General features: G+C 43.5%; 1 protein-coding gene and 1 long non-coding RNA gene across 3 annotated transcripts in view; one reads left to right on the top strand and one right to left on the bottom strand.

Annotated features, from left to right (window-relative positions):
* Positions 1-19,303, top strand: part of LOC128348287 (uncharacterized) — a 44,447-nt gene that overhangs the window by 631 nt on the left and 24,513 nt on the right. The window contains exons 2-3 of the long non-coding RNA XR_008318055.1: positions 1,069-1,298; positions 2,380-2,513. This is a non-coding gene — a long non-coding RNA (uncharacterized LOC128348287). The remainder of the gene's footprint in view (positions 1-1,068; positions 1,299-2,379; positions 2,514-19,303) is intronic.
* FAM20A (FAM20A golgi associated secretory pathway pseudokinase) overlaps positions 1-19,303 on the bottom strand; it is a 60,016-nt gene that overhangs the window by 32,889 nt on the left and 7,824 nt on the right. The window lies entirely within an intron of this gene.

The raw sequence follows: 19,303 nt of genomic DNA, 5'->3' as shown, positions 1-19,303 counted from the left end.
GTATTTTTAAGCCCGTTATGATAACGGGCGCTAGCTTTCTATCCCGTCTTTTCTGTCTCTCTCTCTCTCTTTCTGTCTCTCCCCCCCCCTTGTCCCCTCTCTCTTTTTGTTTTTTGTTTTGTTGTTGTTCTCTGTTTTTGTTCTTCCTTATTTTGCTTTTACTTTTTTTTGGGGGGGGGTGGATGAATAACGGCCAAAATGGCCCATGAGAAGGTGGCCGCCCCCGCCTATCGCCCTCCCGCGCACCCAGCTGCCGGAGCCCACCTTACCCGCTCCAGCCCGAAGGAGAAGAGAGGAACTCGGAAACAGAGCTATTCTCTGTGTTAAGCTGCTGCCTATACTGTCGCAATGGACGCAATAGGCGTCCTTTGCGTCCATAGCGGCAGTTTGAGCAGTGACTTAGCACAGAGAGGAGCTCTGCTCGTGAGCTCCTCTCTTTTCCCTCGGGCTGGAGCGGGTAAGGTGGTCTTCAACAGCTGGGAGGGCGATAGGCGGGGCGGCGACCTTCTCATGGGCCATTTTGGCCCTTAATCTTTTTTGGTGGGGTGCGGGGAAGGTGATTTTGGGCAGCTGGGAGGGCGGGTGAGCAGGTGGCGGCGGCGGCTGTGAGCGGGCGGGGGCCTCGTTGGCGGCTTCGCCGCCACCTCGCCCAGCTTCCCTGTCCCCCGTCTCGGTCTTCCCCCGCCGCCATTGCCCTCGCCTTTTTCAGGGCGGCCGCTTCTGGTTGCCTCGGCCTCCTCTCGCCGTGCCGCAGCTCATGGCTGAGGCGGCGGCTCCGCCGCCGCCTCGGCCACTTTCCCCCGCCACCACACACCGGCTAATGGCCGCCCGTGGCTGTGGGACACTGGTGTCTGAGGTCCTGTGTCCCTTGGGCTCTTCTGGGCCTGCGCTTTGCGCAGGCCCAGAACAGCCCAGGGAGGCAGGGACGCAGATCCCCAACGTTCCAAAGCCACGGCCACTCACTTAGCCTTTTATTATATAGGATAACCAGCACCTTGTATTTTGCCTGGAAATGTATCAGCAGCCAGTGTAATTCTTTCAACACAGGAATAATATGGTCTCTCCTAGATCACTCAGAGACCAACCTGGCCACCGCATTCTGGACCAATTGCAGTTTCCAAACTACATACAAAGGCAGCCCCACATAGAGCACACTGCAGTAATCCAGCCTAGAGGTTACCAGCATATGTAGCACCATCCTGAAGTCGTTCATCTCAAGAAACGGATGCAGTTGGCGTATCAGCCAAAGCCAACAAAAAGCACCTCTGGCCACCGCCTCAACCTGGGACACTAAGGAGGTAGGGGTGTGCACGGAACTGGCTGGCCCGGTTCAGTTCGAGTGTGAACTGCACTCGAACTTGACCGGACCAGTTCGGTCCGGTCCCCCTTTGACCCCCCCCCCCCGTTTGGTCTGGTCTGGGGGGGTACGTGAAGTTTTTTAAAAAATATATTTTTTTCTTTACCTCTAGACCCTTTGGGGGGCTTCCTAAAGGTCACGGGGGGGGAGGTGTCTGCGAAGGTTCCCCCTGCCCCTGCCAGCCTTGGTAATCACCACCGCGGCTTGGTTTACTGCTTTTTTCGGCCCCTTCAGGCCTGAGTATTTTGGTGCGGTGGCCATTTTGTATGCTGCCACGTATGCACAAATGGCCTCTGCGAGGCCCGGGGCCTCACAGAGGCCATTTGCGCATGTGCAGCGGCAGTTAATTTTTTGTTTAAAAAAATGGCCACCGTGCTTCCACAAATGGCCTTACCCTTGCTAACTTGGCAAAGAGGCACCTTTTGACATGGTGATTCTCTTTATTTTGCAGGGGGAGAGTAACTGGCCCTATCCACCCCTAGCACAGTACCTCCAGTGACTGTTGCTGGTGTCTATCTTAAGTTTCTTTTTAGATTGTGAGCCCTTTGGGGACAGGGATCCACCTTCTTATTTATTATTTCTCTGTGTAAACTGCCCTGAGCCATTTTTGGAAGGGCGGAATAGAAATAGAACGAATGAATGAATGAAGACATTTTTTTAATTTTTTTTTTTTAAATTGCGAACTGGCAGGGGGGTTCAGTCCCTGTCTGGATGGAACTGGGTGTGTGTGTGTGTTCAGTTCAACCCTGAACCATTAAATCCCCGAACCGGTTTGCATATCGCTAGGGAGAGGTTTGGATCCAGAAGCACCCCCAGAGTGCGTACCTGTTCCTTCCGGGGGAGCATGACCCCATCCAGAACCAGCAGATCAAAATCATCTCCCGAATTCCAATTGATTTCTAGTTGCTGGTACTGTGTAGGGAACTCCCAGAAGGTCACACATAGTCAGCTTTATGATGCAGGTCAGCAAATTCAAGATCGATGGGGCAGAACTCTCTCTCTCTCTCCACCCAACCCCGTAGGAAAATCTGCACACAACATGTTCACTAGAAATCTGCCAGGCCATAAAATGAAGAGGATGAGGAAAGCCAACATTTACTAAATAAACACATGCTGGACAAACTACATCAGAAAAAGTCTGAAACTGCTTTGTGTGGTAAGCAAACTCTGAAGTCTCTCAAAATCAGAGGTTACGAATGGTCTTTAACCTCTATGTATATAATGTTGTGGTTTCAAAGACCACTGAAAAATCATAAGGCCCTGGATTTTTCCAAACCATAAAAACCCGTTAACCTTTTACAGGGGGATAGATCTAGCAATTTGCATACTCATGTCCACCAGTGTTAGTATATATACAGATTATATTCAAATACAATGGTAATTGTATTGTTCCTCATTTATTAAATGAGAAAAGCCTACTTTAAAGTTGCTCAGTAATGCAGTAATTACAGGATATCAGGAAATTATTATTACTATGCTATTTATCATCATCATCATTTCTCCATGATTTCAGAACCACAGATTATTGGCAGCTGGTTGTGGCTGAAAGCACTTGATACATGGTCAAAATCACTGTTGGCTGCATTATGACTTTGCCGGGGCTTTGAAAAATGTGCTACCAGACACAAAATGTGCTATTCTTCCAAATCATGAAAACATTGTATTACAAATCACACTGCATACAAATATGTTAAATAAATAGATAAAGTTAGATGATGTAAAAAGTGACAAGTAACAAGGAGAAAAGTAAAGTGAGTAGTCCAGGCTCCTCCAGAACCCCAGAGCCTGCTCAATCTTGTCCATTTCTTCTCTCTCTGTCAAAGATGCTTCCCACAAACTCAGCTGATACTCCCCACACCAATGAATATAACAATTTTCTGCAACAGTGCTGTCCAGTTCCCAGTCCTGAGGATTATCTCTCTATGTAGGCTTCTAAATGTCATGGAATGTGACTCTAGGCAACAATGTATGTGTGCACAGACAAGGAAAATGCACAGGTGCGTGTTGCCATGGCAGGCTATGTCCACAAATTCCATACCATTGTACAGTTCTGAAAGTTCCTTAAAAATAAAAATAAAAAACCCTGAACTCTGCATGTTTAAGGCTGATTCAAGGAATGGAAAATTCATTCTGGGGTTAAACTTTACTGAGCTTTGGCTCAAATTAAGCCTTGGAAAAAATGACAATTTGCCATTCTTTCTCTCTCATTAATGGGATTACGCTACATTTTCACCATTACATTTGGTATAATGCCTGTCATTTCTTCTCTCTCATAATTAGGATTATGTCCCATTGTCACCATTATATGTGATGTAATAATGCACAACATTCTGAGCAACATATGCTTACAGCAATACACTGTTGTACTGAGATACCCAATTTATTTTTGAGATGCTCCAATTGAGATGCTCAGTATATTTTTGTAGTGTGGATTTGGCCTGACAGTTCTTTATCTGTCAGATTCTCAGAAACATAACGGGTATATACTGTCAAGCACTAAGCATGACTATACTTGCCAAAAGGGCAATATAATATTGACAAACTAAAATGGCCTAAATTACCTGGTGCCTTTTGTTTGCTTTAACCATCAACCCAACTAGACGATTTTTCCATGTCAGCCTCATTTATAGTCTCCCGAGCCTTGCCAGACAAACCAGTAAACCCTGAAACAGCCAAATGGCGGCGGGGGGTGGGGAGCGACCAGTTCTGGTTCTAATAGGCAATATCCATGGAATTAATTCAGGAAACAGAGGGAATGGAAGGATGGAACAATAAAATAATGCAGTTTCTGTTCCCTGCCAATATTCCCATCCTTCAGCATGTCCTGTTCTGCTCCGTTAAACATGTTAGACTTTTCTGGGTTTTGTCACTGTGTCCCAGGGTATGCCAGGGCATGCACAATTATTTCCCAGAAGTAATCCAAGAGGAAGTAAGAAGCAAATAGAAGGGAAAAAAGGAAGCAGAAACAATGGTGTTAAAGTGATCTTTGTACAGTACCATTTCCCTATAGTATTCATTTGCTTTTGTTTTTCAATCTGAAAAAAATCCTTATTCCCCTTCCCTTTGCTGCTAAACCCTGTTAGAAATATCACTCTAAGCCCTAAGGTGAAACCTCAGTTCACAGACTCTGTGTACCCCAAATCACAGTGTGGACACTCTAGTGGAAGATATAAATTGAAGAATAATTGTAGAGGAAAGTGTCCAGTCGGTAAGCTGCTAGACCATATACAGCAAATCAAAGAAGGAAATGAAGATGCTGAATCAGTTTAGTGAAGGTAGCAAATTCCACCTTTGAAGAGTGGGACTAGAGTCTGACACAGCATAAAAAGAGCTAGTAAAAGTCAGGCTAAATAGTTGGGGGCTGCAACTTGGACATCCGAAGGCAGGGCTGCTCAACTTTGGCCTTCCTGCAGATGTTGGTCTACAACTCCCATAATCCCTGGCTATGGGACACTGTGGCTGGGGATTATGGGAGTTGAAGTCCAAAAACAGCTGGGGTGAGACAAAGTTGAGCAGGCTTGTTCTAAGGAAACTGCCAAGAATTGCAATGGCCTGACTTGGTATAAGGCAGCTTCCTATGTTCCTGTGAATTTGACTCGGGGAGTTATTTCTGATCTATCTCCACCCAAGCAGACAGCATAGATCTAGGGAAGACTTGCCCGAGACACTTAAGAGTCATGCCTGTGATCAAAGGTAATTTAGGAGAGAGAATTATGTTGGTTGACCTTCAATATTTGTAAGAAAACCTTACTGACCTTCCTCAGTGCCAACTGATCTGGCGGGTGGATGTCAAAGGGAGACAAGAGGACTGTAAGGAACAAACTCTGTGAATCATGGTGATCTTCTAGACCAATGGAATAGAGCAAGGCCTTGAAGCAAATCCCGTTCTAGATTCCAGGGCTACTCTAAGTCCAGTTACTAATCTAACCTTATGATAAAAGCTTTCAGCACTATCCTCTCTGATCTAATCACCTGCTTACAGGTAGGGATGTGCAAGAAATAGATTTTGCTATTCATTTTGAGCTCCAAATGAATAGCAAAATCCTTGAATCGATTCGCTGAAACAGCAGCCAAAGCTGGCTATTTTGACAAATTAACCTCAAAACACTCAAAATGTTTTGAGCATCATTTTGAGGCCTGTTTTTCCAGGGAGGGCTGGTCTATCAATTGGGGTCAGCGGGTAGACCAGGCCTCCACTCCAGACTTTGCACATCAGCCCACCGTGGGGATGATTTCCTGTTTCATTTTGAGCTTGAAACAGGCCTTTAATTTGTATGCATGCATGCATGCATGTATATACTGCCCAAAATGCAAGTCTCTGAGCGGTTTACCACAAAATAATAAAAACAAGTAAAAAGGTTAAAACATTACAATAATTTAAAATTTAAAACAACATTAAAACTATTTTAAAAACCATCAAACTATTAAAATAGTATCTAATTAAAAGCCTGGGTGAACAAATGTGTCTTGACTGCCTTTTAAAAATCTTTTCGTCAGAGATGGGGAGGCTCTTATTTCAGTAGGGAGCTTGTTACAAAGCCTCGGGGCACTTTTGAGTCATGTGGGGAGACCGAGGCCCAGTAGGCCGAGTCAATACCTTGCTTGAACTGGTTGTGCTATACAACATGCCTCAATGTTCTATGCAGTACTTTCATGCAGGCTTTCATGGCAGATGCTTAGGGTTTCACCAGCAGATGAGTCAATGCAGGAAAGGTTTCCACAAAGGTAGAAAGTTTGAAAACTATTGTGCTCACACATAACAATAATGCCTTGTTCATATGCTTTATGATACAGCTCTTGTGATGCTGAAAAGCATGATGATTGCAATTGTGAATGGTACAGCTGCTCATTATAGGATTAAAATAAGCTTTGGAATCTATTTCTGAATGGGAGAGAAGGCTTTTCTTTCTCCTTTTTTAACCCTCTTGCCTCCCGTTTGCATTCCTGTTAATTTCTCCAGCTGATTCCCACATCCTGAAATCAGTGCCTAGCTTCCTAATTGGAGTGCCATGCAGAATGGATATGATGAACAATACAGAGTACATAACAAATGCCAGCCAGAGGGCTTGACTGGGTTACTAGATCACACACAATTTCTCTGCAGCATGACATCTGGAGAATATGGCTATTGAGCTGTAGGCCACAGGGGTACCAGCTTATTGGTAAGACACTGTGCTTTGAGGAGAGCTCTTTCACTTCAGGTGAGAGAGGAGCTTGTTCAAAACCAGAGCTTTCAAACTCCTCTTAGTGCACTTGGATATAGATATATAGGCTCTTAACAAAATAGGATATTCTTGATCTGAACACCTTCCATAGAAAGTAGTCAGATCCCTTGGTCCAAGAAGCTAAGATTTCCACTTTGTGAATAATAGAGCTGTCTGGTAAAGGCAAGTAATGTGAATAATGAGGCAGCCCAATTCCAATCTATCACTGAATGTATCCAATCTTACACTGAGGTTGATGAGAGTCTCGTGAGACTAACGGAGGCTCAGATTAGCAGGGGTAGAGGAGGAAGATTGGCAAAAGTGGGCGGGGAAAACGAGTGCCTAGTTTATTCTCCAAGTCATGGACGGGGATAGGGGATTGGGGTGGATTGTGTTCTGCTGGAGGGTGCTATCTTGCCCCACTGCCTCAAAGGGGCTTGGGGCAGGCCTGCTAAAGGGCCTTTTAAGGCACTAGAAATGAATTTTTACAATATCACCTCTGTCATCAAAAGCAGGAAAGTGAAATTTACAAGGCTTAGGCATAACATTTACTCATAGTCAACTGCAGAAATGATCTTTTGGCACTTTTGCATGCGAGACTTTTAAAAAGTCAGACTGGAAATTGACTCCTGATGTGAATGCAAAACCTATGTTGGCTGAGAAGGACATTTGATTTTTCCCATACCTTCTGATTGGGATATAATTCTCATTTGGCATCTTGTCCCAAATTTTCACTGACACCCAGAGGGATACCACCCTGGAGCATCTCCAAATCTCTCATGGCCCACTGAGGTCTAATCCTACCTTTTTACGCCTCACTACAGAAGTCACTACAGAATCACTTTTTATGGTACACTACAGAAGTGGACTTGGGCCATTTAAATCACTAGCCCACCCCACCCCACCACATTCCAGACAATTCTCCCAGCCTTGGCTTCCTAGGTGATAAGAATTTAAAAGACTCAGTGTCACCTTGCTCAGATCCCCAAATCATTAAGCAAACTGGATTTGGGACACAAAGACATTTCTCTCCAGAAAATGTCCTTGCTCCCCTATATTCCATTTGCATTTTGACACCAAGGCAGAGGAAAAAATTTAGTGTTAGTGCAGCCTGCAAAAGTTCTCCAAATGGTCCCTGTGTTTATGAGTGCCATATATTCTATTCCAAAGTGGCTTGCAAATAATCAATACTCTCCCCCAAAAGAATAAGAAGCAATGCTAAGTCACACAAGGGCAAATGGCTTGCCTGGGCAGCACAGAGACAATCCTGGCAGTAAGTAATAAAGCAGCCGGCAGCACAAAGGCAGATAAACAGGAGTGGGGAGGGAAAAAACCAGTAGGTTTTGTTCCCCTGAGATGGTCGGAATGATACAGAACAAGCACCCATGGTTTCTGTGAGTACTTCACATTTAGCATCCTTATGTGCTTTTGCTGCTGAACCAAAATGTCATCCTATCCACCATGCAGTCTGATCCCCTTCTGTGCACTCCTAGGAACTTTGGCCTCAGTTTTGGAATCCTAATATGTTTCATATAAGTTGTCCCTTTTGTAAAAGTGAAAGCGTGTCAAGCACTTCATTTTACACAACTGGATGAACAAAACCCACCAGAAATTGGATTCTAGCCTTACTGCTATGGAATATTTGGGCTTTAGACACCTATAGTATTACTCATGAGCACCTCTTATAGTATCTCAGTTGCTTCATTTGCCTGTCCCAAAACAGCATAGGGCCAGTTCACATAGTGGTCCAGATCCTACATGTGGTGGAGTGCAGGAACAAGTCTTGAGGTCTTATTATGAATTCCACCCAACTGCACATTGACCATACCATGTGATGTAATGCCTATATGCATCCATCTGTTACATGAAAACATCCTGCTTATGAAATCCACCTGCAAAGAAAGAAAGAAAGAAAGAAAGAAAGAAAGAAAGAAAGAAAGAAAGAAAGAACAGACCTTGTGGGTAGGGCACTGCATGAGAAGGAGCTGGATTTTCTGCACACAGTGAGGGGTATGCAAAAGCCTGAGGGTCAATCTTCGACCTCACTCCATGCTTGAACCAACTCATAGATTTACCCATTTGTTTCCCCTTTATCAATGTTATTTTTGCTGTTTTGTTGCATTAGCAGAAGTACTCTTGAATATGGACATGCATCTTAAATCACACACATTTTAAAAGTATACATTTTTAACCAAACACAAGCAAGATTCACAAATCATTCAGGGCATATGAAGTTTACACACAGATCATCATTAGTTCTGACCCTCAGACATTCAGAGATCTGTCATAATAGCTGCTCATGCTGACTACTTACCTTGTAGTCTGCAGCTGTCATCATTATGCCCATAAAATAGCATGACATTTGGCTTATATTAGTCCTTCTGCAAATTCTAAATCAATATCCATTTGCAGGAACTTCAGCATAACCTCATACTGCTTAAACACTTGCTACTTAGCTGGCCTTGAATATTTCACTAGCTCTTATTGTGATTAAGTACGGCATCGCCTATGCTTCAGGCACCTTGCCCAACGAACCGTGTGCAAACTCCAGAATGATATGAAAATGAAAACACTTCTCTAGGATAAATACTATTGGTTTCATGCATTTTAAGGGCAACCTGAACATTGCAAATTGCTTTCACATCACCAGAATACTCCTCTCTGAATTTTAGTGCTAAAGATGGCATTTTCAGCATTTCCAAACGGAATGGCCAGATACAAAGGAGGAAAGAATTTCTGTACATTTAAGAACTGTACAGAATGGGAATTTCAACAGGTGCAGCTTCTCTCAACTATGCATGACAAGCTGCACCTGCCAAAATTCCCATTACTACACAACTGTTAAAGTCTTTATTTAGCGGAGGAGAGTAACTGGCCCTATTCACCCCCAGCACAGGACCTCCAGTGACTGTTGCTGGTGTCTATCTTATGTTTCTTTTTAGATTGTGAGCCCTTTGGGGACAGGGATCCATCTTATTTATTTATTATTTCTCTGTGTTAACCTCTATGAGCCATTTTTGGAAGGGCGGTATAGAAATTGAACTATTATTATTATTAATAATAATAATAATAATAACTGTACACAGTTAATAATCAATGGCAAGACACTTGGAAAGGTTAGAATTAGAAGAGGTATTTTCCAAGGTGACTCATTATCCCCACTGTTGTTTGTAATCGTCATGACTCCACTTTCACAAATACTAAACAAAACAGGCCTTGGATACCAAACATCTAAAACATCAAGTAAAATAAACCATCTGCTCTATATAGATGATTTGAAGTTGTATGGAAGTTCCCAATTAGAAACTGAATCACTGCTAAATACTGTTTGCATATTTAGTAGTGATATAGCAATGGAGTAAGGACTAGATAAGTTTGCTGTATTAATAATGAACAGAGGAAAAATAACAAAAATGGAAGGAATAGAACTGTCCAATAGAAACAACATCAAGAATATGGAAGAGAAATAACGCTACAAATACTTGGGAATTCTTCAGACTGATAACATCAAGCATACTGAAGTGAAAAGAAAAATTGGAAAATTAGATACACTGCAGGAATAATAGAATGGACTCAGGCAGAGCTAGAGACATTAGATCGTAAGACCAGGAAAATGACCATCAGTCATGCACTGCATCCCCACAGTGATCTAGATCAGCTATATCTTCCTTGCAGCTCAGGTAGAAGAGGAATGCTACAGGTCCATCAAACAGTAGAAGAGTAGAAAAGAGGCCTTGAAGTATATATAAAGGATAGTGAAGAAGATGCCCTTAAAATGGTTAACAATGAGAAATTATTAAACACCAGTGAAACAAAGCAGGCCTACAAGAAAGAACAAGTCAAGAACCGAGCAGAAAAATGGGAAAATAAGCCATTACATGGTCAATATTTGTGCAATATAACTGGAAAATCAAACATCATTAAGACCTGGCAGTGGCTTAAGAATGGCAACTTGAAGAAAGAAACAGAGGATTTAATACTGGCTGTGCAAGAACAGGCACTAAGAACAAATGCAATAAGAGCAAAAGTAGAAAAGTCAACAACAAACAGCAAGTGCCGCCTTTGTAAAGAAGCAGATTTAACAGTGGACCACTTAATTAGCTGTTGCAAAAGATTGCAAAAAGATTGTTGCAAAAAGACAGACTGACTACAAACAAAGGCTTGACAGGGTAGCAGGGATGATACACTGGAACATTTGCAAAAAATACAAGCTACCTGTAGCCAAAGATTGGTGGGACCACAAAACTGAAAACGTTGTAGAAAATGAAGATGTAAAAATATTATGGACTTCTGATTACAAACAGACACACATCTGCTACACAATACACCAGATATAACTGTAGTCGAGAAGAAAGAAAAACAAGTCAAAATAATTGACACAGCAATACCAGGGGACAGCAGAATAGAAGAAAAAGAAATAGAAAAAAATCACAAAATATAAAGAACTTCAGATCAAAATTGAAAGGTTGTGGCAGAAGAAGACCAAAATAATCCCAGTAGTAATTGGCACCCTAGGTGCAATTCCAAAACACCTTGAAGAGCACCTCAATACTATAGGGGATCACCAAAATTACCATCAGTCAATTATAAAAAGCAACTTTACTGGGGACAGCTTACACTTTGCAACGATATTCATAACAAAAACAACATTGACAATAAAATTCAGGCATCCCACGTCCTTGGGAAGGACTCGATATCTGGATAAAACAAACTAGTCAATAACATCTGTCTGTGTGAATAAATAAATAAATAAATAAATAATAAAGGTAAAAGGACCGTATTTTGCTTTTTCTCAAGGCTGCCTTTAGGGGCTGAAAAAAATTCCAAAGCCTGGAAATTAAAACTATATTGCTTGCTGACGACACGATGTTTGAACCTCAGCACTTCAATATTTGAAACAAATGTTGTTTACATCCGTACATTAATAGGGGCCATCCTTTCATAGCTGACCTTTTACTATCTTCAAATTCATGTTCTGTATCCTTAGTTTCACTTAGTTATTTGTGGAGTGATTTCCTTCCCCGGAAGTACTGAAATACATTCCTTGACTAATCTATGAAGGGTTGCCAGCATTTTTCCTGGCAGGGCTCCCCTACCTTGGACAGCTGCATGACTTAAAGATATTCCACAAGCAGTTCTCCCCAGCACTGCTCTCTGTCTTAGAGAGGAGAGCTGGTCTTGTTGTAGTAAGCATGACCTGCCCCCCTAGCTAAACTAGTTGCACTCATTTCCTCAGACAAAAGTTATGTACCTATAACTGTCATGCAACAGGCATAAGTTCTTTAGGTGTAGTTCCCCCACCTTGAGCCTGTTGGATTTTTGCTTGTCATATCTATTAAAGGCCTAGAGCCTCTGATGGGAGAACGTGGTGGTGATCCTACATCAGATGATATTTTAGAAGAAAAAAATATAGGTCCAGCAAATAGTCTGGGCTGAAGCATTGCACAAAAATGAAGCAGGGATGGACAGGAAACCACTGAGAGTCAATGTAATAGCAGAATACAATAATTAACAAAGTACCTCAAGTAAGCCTACCCAAGGACAAAACTTTGCCTTCAATCACATAGGTGTGACACGTAAAAACGACTTCCTAGCAATGAATACATCTCAATAGCTGCTGAGGAAACCGGGATTCTGGAAATCACCCTGGCCAAGTTCAGTCCTGCAATAGGCAGCCAAAAGCCTTCTGTTTGTCTAAAAATGCAACACTATTTTGTATGTACTGTCCCTGGCAAAAGACCTCTTCCAGTGTGCCATGGTTAGTGTTTGTATTATGGATGCTCGTCCATCAGTCAGCAGCTAAATACCGCTGACCTCATTTTCTTTGGTCTAAACCTAAAATAGGGCTAACTCCTATAAGCTTCAATTAACACCATTAACTTGGAAAGAACAGTTAGCTACTTTCCGACATGGGGTGATCAGTCCATCACCTGCAAACAATCTCCACTCATTGGCTAGGAGGTGCTGACTACACCAGCTTCACTGGCTAATTAAAGTTCTCCGGCCACTCTCTTTCCTGAATCTCCCCCACCCCCACACTTCACTTTTGGCCTTCCCGCTTTCTGTCTCGGCTCTTCCCTTTTCTTCTAGCTCAAACCTTTGCCAGTTTGTTCCCCCCTTTCTCTTTAGGCAACAGTTGCTCTTGAAAAGCTGCCCAGAGACATTTAGTCTCTCAGGGATTTGGTTGAGGTTTTCTTAACCAAAGAGTGGGTAGGAGGCGCCAAAGTATTCCCTGAGGGTACCAGAGTGCAAGCATCAGCCAGAGCTTAATTCGTGCTAGGGCTCAGTCCTGGCTTGTGGGTTTTCAATGCCTGGGCTCAGCCCTGGGACTGAATAAGCTGAGATGGAGGTGTTCCTGAGAAGGTGCAGAGTGCAATGAGTACCTATCTAGAGCCCTCCCCCCTCTCGCTGGTTTCTATATCAAGAGGTGGTAGTCCCAGGCATGCATGTCTATGAATTGGTTGCCCCTGACCAGTGGGTAACCCAAAGGAACAAGACTGTGAAGATGACACAGGTCATCTCTGTCACTTGAGAGCAGATCTGCGGCATGAGGGGCTGGTCCAAACCAGGGGTTCTCAACGTTGGGTCTCCAGATGTTATTGGACTTCAGCTCCCATAATCCCTTGCCTCAGTGGCCTTTGGGAGTTGAAGTCCAATAACATCTGGAGACCCAACGTTGAGAATCCCTGGTCCAAACAACTGGCTACAAAGCCTTTGAGTTTAAATGCCACATCTCAGAACAAGCGACAGCAAACATTGACCAGTGCCACTACGATTGGCAGTTTTCTGCCTTCACCACCACCAAGCTCTTTCCCCCTTTCTGGGGTTCTAGATGGGGTGTTTGGGAGAGGCTTTGGGAAGTATTCCAGTCTAGTTAGAGGGCTGCATTTGAAATGCCTGCTCTTTGTTCATCACTGCACTCTGGTTTCTTATTTTTGTGCCTATTTTGACTTAAAAGTTATTTTAGGCTGTAATGCTGAGGAGACAATAATTTTGATGAGATTTAAGGGAGAGGTGTTGCTTCTTACTGTGTGTGGGCACATTCCTGTCCCCTCAGATCAGGTTTGGGAACAACACAAAACCCTAAAGAGCCTGTTGGTCAGCAGCCAACATGTATACACACCATAAGCCTCAATTCACACTTATCCCCCCAGCCTAAGTTACATTGAGGGTTTTTCAGAAAGGCAGGGATACAAAACTACATGTGCCCAATATTCTGCCCTAGGGCACGGGATTGTACTAGACGATGGCACATGCATGTTCATGACACACTTGTCAATGAACAATTACAGAACCAATGCCCCAATCAAATCCCCTATTGCCTCAAACACTGGTTCCCACAGTCTCTTGACAGTAAGCTATGCAAAGAGAAATAGTAAATACAGTACATGTGTTAACCAGACCTGAAAAAACACTGCATCTCAGTTGGGCAGGTATTTGCCTTTCGAACGGTCAACTTACCCCCCGCCCCCCAAAAGTCCCTGTGCTGTTTTTAAAGCAGCTTGATCTAAAGACATTATGAGTGATAATGTTTAAGGCCTAGGAGCAGGCCAGGCTATGTGTGGTCACCTGGCAACCCTATTCCCACTGCATTTATGTATCTGTTTTTCTCTGCTGCGGACACTCTTGTTCTTTCAGTTCACAGGAATTCTTCTACGCTCCACGGTTCCCATGTCCCCGGAAACCTGAAGCTACTGGAGTGTTCCCTAGCGAGTATGTAACCATTGCAGACTTCCTTTTTCCACCTGTTCCACCACAGGCATTCTGGGAGGGATAATTTCTTTATTCCAAAGGTTCTAAGCAGTAGCCCTCTTCTTGTACCTTTTCACACAGTGCATAATTAACCTATGGAAATCTCTGGCACAAGATGTGGTGACAGCCACCAGCCTGGATGGCTTTAAGAGGGGCTTAGATACATTCATGGAGGACAAGTCTGAGGGCTATAGGCCACCTCCAGCCTAAGAGGCAAGCTGCCTACCAGTTGCAGGGGAGGAATGGCAGGAGAGAGGGCATGCCCTCAGCTCTTGCCTGTGGGATTCCCAGAGGCATCCCATAGTGCTGAATGGGATTTTGCTCCCTGGTAAGTGTAGAGTGGGGGGTTCTCAACCTTGGGTTCCCAGTTGTTGTTGGACTTCAACTCCCATAATTCCCAGGCTTTGGCCATTTGGGATGGGGATTATGGGAGTTGAAGTCCAACAACATCTGGAGACCCAAGGTTGAGAACCCCTGGGTTGCACCTATAGCCTTCTCCTCGGAATCTCTGGGCAAAGGGTTAAATTTTCACAAGGGCAGGCCAGAAGCAGAGCAGGCTATTCTCCTCAGGGTCTATCTTTACCCTCCTTTCTCTTCTAGAGAGTGGCAAAATAACCTTAGCTGGAGCTTTTGCTGTGGGCTGCAGCCCTGAACCATCCTACTTAGCCATGAGTATGCACTATTAGGCCCCACCACCCATATCAGGGTCTGAACCTTGTGAGGAACTGGCATGCCTGATTATCCTGGAGCTTTTCTAGAAGACGTAGTTCAACCATTTCAGTCACGGGCACTGTAGAATGTCAGGCTTATTTCTCTCTATTGTCATGTCTCAGTGGTTTACGTGGAAGCACAGTTTTTGTTCCATTGAACTGGAACAAGGTCACAAGCTCTCAGCTGATCTGCTTGCTGGATCTCACACTAATGCTTGTTCATACTTTTTTATTATTATTATTTTTTTTAGAGACACGTAAGCTATACTGATTAAAGACTGAGCACAAAATAGACACGGTGATTGGTTTGTGATAAAGATTTTGGCTCCCATACCAAGGCTTTCAGCTTGACTTTTCCTAAAGGATAAAAGTGACCCTGTTAGGTTTAGAGGGCACCAGTAAGTTGCTAAACAAGCTCAATTGCTGCATTTGGAAAGGACACAATTGCTCAACACACTTTCCAACACAGTCTCTACTTGCCCCCAATTAAATTTTTGTAGAGTGTGCATTAAAAAAAAAACCAAAAAAAAAACAAACAAAAAACCAACAACCAAGGGCCACAGTTCTAAAACAACTTACCGGGCTGTACATGCCAAAGTAATTGGCAGGATTTACTTCCAAGTAAAGACAGGGAGAAAAAAATGAAGTGTAGAAAAGCTGCTCCCCTCCCCCCCGCCCTTAGTTTATGAATTAAGGGATCTGCTGGTCAAGTAACACATGCAATCTGGGAGAAAGAGTTCATAGAAAGCAAGCCTCACCCCAATCCTCAACCATCAGTTGATTAAACTGAAATACTAAATAACCAGGGCTTACACATTTAATCAATTAACTAAAAGCGTGCCCCTAATTAATCAGGCAGCAGATTCCAAAACACCTACATATCATTTTTAATACAAGCATTTATAAAAACTGCAGATGGCAAGCAGTTTTGAGAGGCATTTCCCCTTCTCCAACACAGGGAGAATATAAAAGTATGCCTGCTATGGCACAGTAAAAAACAAAGAGAGTATATTTCTTGCTTCAGGACTATCGTGGTTTATCAATATGCAAATATATGCAAGTTCAATGGACCCACTGATCAAGCTAAAAATTTGCATCTAGGTGACCAGCTTGCAGGCAAAACTTAACAAAAGTTAGTTCTCTCCTCTGTGAGGAGAGCTGGTCTTGTGGTAGCAAGCATGACTTGCCCCCATAGCTAAGCAGGGTCTGCCCTGGTTGCATATGAATGGGAGACTTGATGTGTGAGCACTGCAAGATATTCCCCTCAGGGGATGAAACCGCTCTGGGAAGAGCAGAAGGTTTCAAGTTCCCTCTCTGGCATCTCCAAGATAGGGCTGAGAGAGATTCCTGCCTGCAACCTTGGAGAAACCGCTGCCAGTCTGTGAAGACAATACTGAGCTAGATAGACCAATGGTCTGACTCAGTATATGGCAGTTTCCTATGTTTCCACTAAAGGTAAAGTAAAGTTGTGCCATCGAGTCGGTGTGGACTGCTGGCAACCACAGAGCCCTGTGGTTTTCTTTGGTAGAATACAGGAGGGTTTACCATTGCCATCTCCCACACAGTCTGAGATGATGCCTTTCAGCATCTTCCTATATCGTTGCTGCCCAATAGAGGTGTTTCCCATAGTCTGGGAAACATACCAGCGGGGATACAAACCGGCAACCTCTTGCTCCCTAGGCAAGTTACTTCACCACTGCACCTTTAGGTGGCAAAAGTAAAGTGTGCCATCAAGTCAATTTCGACTCCTGGTGCCCACAGAGCCCTGTAGTTTTCTTTGGTAGGATACAAGAGGGGCTACCATTGTCTCCTCCTGTGTAGGTGGCTACTAGGCTACACATTATTAACACGAGTATACAAGCAGGGTGGTAAAAATATTTTTGTGACTTCTGCAAGGTTTTTCTTAGTAAGGCTCATTCAGACACAGTTTTAAAACCTCCTGCCTCTGCTCCTGATTTAAGTTCAGCCTTTGCACAGATAGCTAGTGAGATTTAGGGATATATCTCCCACCCACGTGCCCATCCTGCCCTGCCTCCATGGCTCTGCTTCTTAAGCACACCTTATGCTTTTGAACACATTCAAGCTGGTCCCAATCACTTGCAAGAAGTAAGGGAGTACAGGCAGAGATTGCTGCAGTTTAAAAATACAATGTTACAAAACTTGCTCTGTACAAGAGGACAGATGTTCTGTTCAGAATCTTGAAACTGTCTGCACACTCCTGTTAAAGAACAATTTTGCCTCCTGGAATTTTGATTACCATTGAATTTTCTGGCAACAAAGAGCCTGGGTTTAACTGTTTGCTGCCAATAAGAAGTCTAAGCCTTTCATGGCATGTGTAGTCTGAGTGTCACTACCGAAGTACGAATGTGATGGTATGATTGTCTTGTCTGCAAGTCTTGTTTGGAACCTTAGCACAGGAAGGTTAGAGCTGAGCCACGCAGTGGGAACATTTTCTTCCCCAGCAAAAATACCGGTCCATGCCCTGGACATCTCTCACCTTGAGTCCTGCAACTTTCTCCTCACTGACTCGGCAAAGAGACACCTTTTAATGTGGTGATTCTCTTTATTTAGCAGTGGGAGAGTAACTGGCCCTATCCACCCCCAGCACAGTACCTCCAGTGACTGTTGCCGGTGCTATCTTATGTTTCTTTTTAGTTTGTGAGCCCTTTGGGGACAGGGATCCATCTTATTTGCTTGTTATTTCTCTGGGTAAACTGCCCTGAGCCATTTTTGGAATGGCAGTATAGAAATCAAATAAATAAGAATAATAAATAATAAATAATAAATTGTTTCATTTCAACCCCCTCGCCTCCTTCTAGCACTTTGCTGCAGAAAAGTGATTCAGTTCTCTCACTGCTCTTACAGTGTGGCACCCCCTCCTAGTTTAAATCCCTGTGCTGGCTTTCTGTCTGCTTCTGGATCTTGCATTAGCTTCTTGCATTTGGGCCAGTTTGGGCAATATTTCATTCACCTATCATACACACACACATACACACACACACTTCCCAAGAGCGCCTCTCCCTAATTGTGTGGGGAAGTGGTTAGTAGAGAGTGACATATGCAGAGGAATGATTTGGATGGACCACCATCTCATGCCATGAGGGAGAGGTACCTTGGCTTGTTGGGAATGGGGAAGGATATGCACACTCATGGAGTGTACTGTGTTATTGTGTGTGGCGGGCCAGGGAGACAAAATATCATCCAGTCTGGCCTCTAACCTTCAAAATCATCCCTGGCCTTGCTCTCTCCTCTTTCATATTCCTTCCCTGTCCTTCACTTGTCCAGTTCCACCACCCTCACCTGTCCAAAGGTACCCTGCTCCTTCACCCTGTCCTTTCTCCTTCATTGCCCTTATGTTGAGAACTGCCTTACTGAGAATCTCCATGATGCCGTCTCTCATTTCTTTTAAATCCCTCCTTAAAATTCATCTCTTCCATGAAGTCCTTGGCCCAATGCCTAGACCCCACACTAGACCCTAACTAAGCCTAAGTGTGCATTTATGAAACAATGGTATCTTCTTCCCCAGCTTATCTCTGTTTCCACTTCCCTCCCTCCCTCCCTCCCTGTGTCTCCCCTGCTGTGCCTTGTTTTTAGACTGCGAGCCTTTCAGGGCAGGGACTCAACTTCTTACTCTTTGTGAAGCATCACATACAGAGATGGTATTGTATAGATAAACAACATTAACAATGAATTTACATCCATGAATTTACATCCATGCTCACTGGGGGTCAATGCATGAAGAGACAGTTCAGACTACAAGGAGCAGAACCAACTAAATTGTGTTGCTTGTGAGAGCAGTGTAATATCAGGCGAGGAGATCTTCTGTTTTTATTCTGCTGGGTGCATGTGCTTGTGCTACCAGTTGATATTCATGCATTGCCACTTTATTTAAATATAAGCCACCTTGAGAACAGAAAGGTGGCATAGTGGTTAAAGAGTTGGACTAGGACCAGAGAGACCAAGTTCAAATCCTCATTTAGCAATGAAACTCACTGGGTGACTCAGGACCAGTCATTTATCTTTCAGCTTATCTATCTCACAGGCTTGTTGTTAGACTAGATATTCATAAATCTAGCTGGTTCTTTGTTTTTTGGTTACATTCTTGGATCTGTTGTTTTGTTTTATGTACTTGTGAGGATAAACATAACCATGAACGCCGCTCTGGGCTCCTTGGAGGAAAAGTGGGATATACATGCAATCAATCAATAAAATAAAAAAAATTAAAAGGGATAGTTTACTGATTATGTGCATTTTGTTACAATAGACCAACTCAGGGCCAA

The sequence above is a fragment of the Hemicordylus capensis genome, chromosome 2 (genome assembly GCF_027244095.1).
Source record: "Hemicordylus capensis ecotype Gifberg chromosome 2, rHemCap1.1.pri, whole genome shotgun sequence".
NCBI lineage: Eukaryota > Metazoa > Chordata > Lepidosauria > Squamata > Cordylidae > Hemicordylus > Hemicordylus capensis.
The sequence above is the reverse complement of the archived record's forward strand: the minus strand, read 5'-3'. Positions and strand labels throughout refer to the sequence as shown.